We start from the raw sequence: 3384 nt of genomic DNA, 5'->3' as shown, positions 1-3384 counted from the left end.
ACATGAGGTGCAAAAATTTGTACACCATATCCGGATTTCGACAATTAATGCCTCTTCAGTGATGTTAGGAATCGAAACGGTTTTTGGAAGGCCATATAATTTACCTCAATTTAGGATAGACTCTTGAATTTTGAAAGAATCCAAATAGGATGAACGGATCATATAAACCCGAAGGCAAATATAATACAAGCCCAAACGAAAAAATATAAACAAGTCTAAATTGAAAACAACGTTCAAACCTATGATTGCGTTGGATAAAAACCGCAATTTTTATACGTGTGCATACAAAACAAATTTCTTGGTAGAGGGGTCTAAATACAGCACAAACAACATTTTCCAAAAGACCAAAAAAGTGAAAAAGTATATTTTAACAAAACGCATTTGACTAGCAGGTCGAACAACTGATGTTCTTAAACCCTGCTAACTGCCATTGGCGATTGCCAAATAAACGGATCACCAGATGTAACGAAATGGATCTTATAATAATTTATTACCAAATAGAAAACAATAAACTTGCGGAAAAGATGGTATACCGCAAACTTAGGTGCAAAAATTTGTACACCATATCCGGATTTCGACAATTAATGTCTCTTCAGTGATGTTAGGAATCGAAACGGTTCTTGGAAGGCCATATAATTTACCTCAATTTAGGATAGACTCTTGAATTTTGAAAGAGTCCAAATAGGATGAACGGATCATATAAACCCGAAGGCAAATATAATACAAGCCCAAACGAAAAAATATAAACAAGTCTAAATTGAAAACAACGTTCAAACCTATGATTGCGTTGGATAAAAACCGCAATTTTTATACGTGTGCATGCAAAACAAATTCCTTGGTAGAGGGGTCTAAATACAGAACAAACAACATTTTCCAAAAGACCAAAAAAGTGAAAAAGTATATTTTAACAAAACGCATTTGACTAGCAGGTCGAACAACTGATGTTCTTAAACCCTGCTGACTGCCATTGGCGATTGCCAAATAAACGGACCACCAGATGTAACGAAATGGATCTTATAATAATTTATTACCAAATAGAAGACAATAAACTTGCGGAAAATATGGTATACCGCAAACATGAGGTGCAAAAATTTGTACAACATATCCGGATTTCGACAATTAATGTCTCTTCAGTGATGTTAGGAATCGAAACGGTTTTTGGAAGGCCATATAATTTACCTCAATTTAGGATAGACTCTTGAATTTTGAAAGAGTCCAAATAGGATGAACGGATCATATAAACCCGAAGGCAAATATAATACAAGCCCAAACGAAAAAATATAAACAAGTCTAAATTGAAAACAACGTTCAAACCTATGATCGCGTTGGATAAAAACCGCAATTTTTATACGTGTGCATGCAAAACAAATTTCTTGGTAGAGGGGTCTAAATACAGCACAAACAACATTTTCCAAAAGACCAAAAAAGTGAAAAAGTATATTTTAACAAAACGCATTTGACTAGCAGGTCGAACAACTGATGTTCTTAAACCCTGCTAACTGCCATTGGCGATTGCCAAATAAACGGATCACCAGATGTAACGAAATGGATCTTATAATAATTTATTACCAAATAGAAAACAATAAACTTGCGGAAAAGATGGTATACCGCAAACTTAGGTGCAAAAATTTGTACACCATATCCGGATTTCGACAATTAATGTCTCTTCAGTGATGTTAGGAATCGAAACGGTTCTTGGAAGGCCATATAATTTACCTCAATTTAGGATAGACTCTTGAATTTTGAAAGAGTCCAAATAGGATGAACGGATCATATAAACCCGAAGGCAAATATAATACAAGCCCAAACGAAAAAATATAAACAAGTCTAAATTGAAAACAACGTTCAAACCTATGATTGCGTTGGATAAAAACCGCAATTTTTATACGTGTGCATGCAAAACAAATTCCTTGGTAGAGGGGTCTAAATACAGAACAAACAACATTTTCCAAAAGACCAAAAAAGTGAAAAAGTATATTTTAACAAAACGCATTTGACTAGCAGGTCGAACAACTGATGTTCTTAAACCCTGCTGACTGCCATTGGCGATTGCCAAATAAACGGACCACCAGATGTAACGAAATGGATCTTATAATAATTTATTACCAAATAGAAGACAATAAACTTGCGGAAAATATGGTATACCGCAAACATGAGGTGCAAAAATTTGTACAACATATCCGGATTTCGACAATTAATGTCTCTTCAGTGATGTTAGGAATCGAAACGGTTTTTGGAAGGCCATATAATTTACCTCAATTTAGGATAGACTCTTGAATTTTGAAAGAGTCCAAATAGGATGAACGGATCATATAAACCCGAAGGCAAATATAATACAAGCCCAAACGAAAAAATATAAACAAGTCTAAATTGAAAACAACGTTCAAACCTATGATCGCGTTGGATAAAAACCGCAATTTTTATACGTGTGCATGCAAAACAAATTTCTTGGTAGAGGGGTCTAAATACAGCACAAACAACATTTTCCAAAAGACCAAAAAAGTGAAAAAGTATATTTTAACAAAACGCATTTGACTAACAGGTCGAACAACAAATGTTCTTAAACCCTGCTGACTGCCATTGGCGATTGCCAAATAAACGGATAACCGATGTAATAAATGGATCTTAATTATCAATTAAATACTAAACAGAAAACAATAAACTTGCGGAAAAGATGGTATACCGCAAACAAAAGGTGCAAAGGTTTTTGTAAACCATATCCGGATTTCGACAATTAATGCCTCTTCAGTGATGTTAGGAATCGAAACGGTATTTGGAAAGCTATACAATTTATCTCAATTTAGGATAGATATGTGTGAATTTTAAGTGGGTCTCATTGGGGTCTAAGCGCGACCCGGGATTGCCGATTTTTTGTAAGCGTGACACGTGAAAGTCAAATTATTGTGCCGTGAAAACGGGAAATAAAGTCTAGCGGGACACGGGAAATTACAAAAAAATGAGAATTGCTTACATACATAGTGTAAGCGGGATACGGGAATCTGACAAAACAGTAAGCGCGATCCGGGATCAGAACCCCCCAATGAGACCCCCTTTTAATACTTATATAAATGAATTTGTACTTACATTGGTGGATATTTGTCTCATTTGCAACCATACCACACCTCCTTATTTTCATATCATTATGTACTTTGTCACAAACTTATTGTTTAAAGTTAACATGGCAATAAACATTTGAAATTGAATTTGCTTTACGTATAAACATACTTTATAAAATATTTTTTTCAATTAGACTATATTCAATCAAAAAGTTCTTCAATCATTTAATCCTTTCTATAGTTCCACTAAAAATATATAAACATGTATATAAACATACATATAGGGCATATAGCACGATATATACTTTTACCAATGGCTCCCCATACA

This window comes from Mytilus californianus, unplaced genomic scaffold (assembly GCF_021869535.1).
Source record: "Mytilus californianus isolate M0D057914Y unplaced genomic scaffold, xbMytCali1.0.p SCAF_6, whole genome shotgun sequence".
Lineage (NCBI taxonomy): Eukaryota > Metazoa > Mollusca > Bivalvia > Mytilida > Mytilidae > Mytilus > Mytilus californianus.
This window is presented reverse-complemented; position numbering follows the sequence as displayed.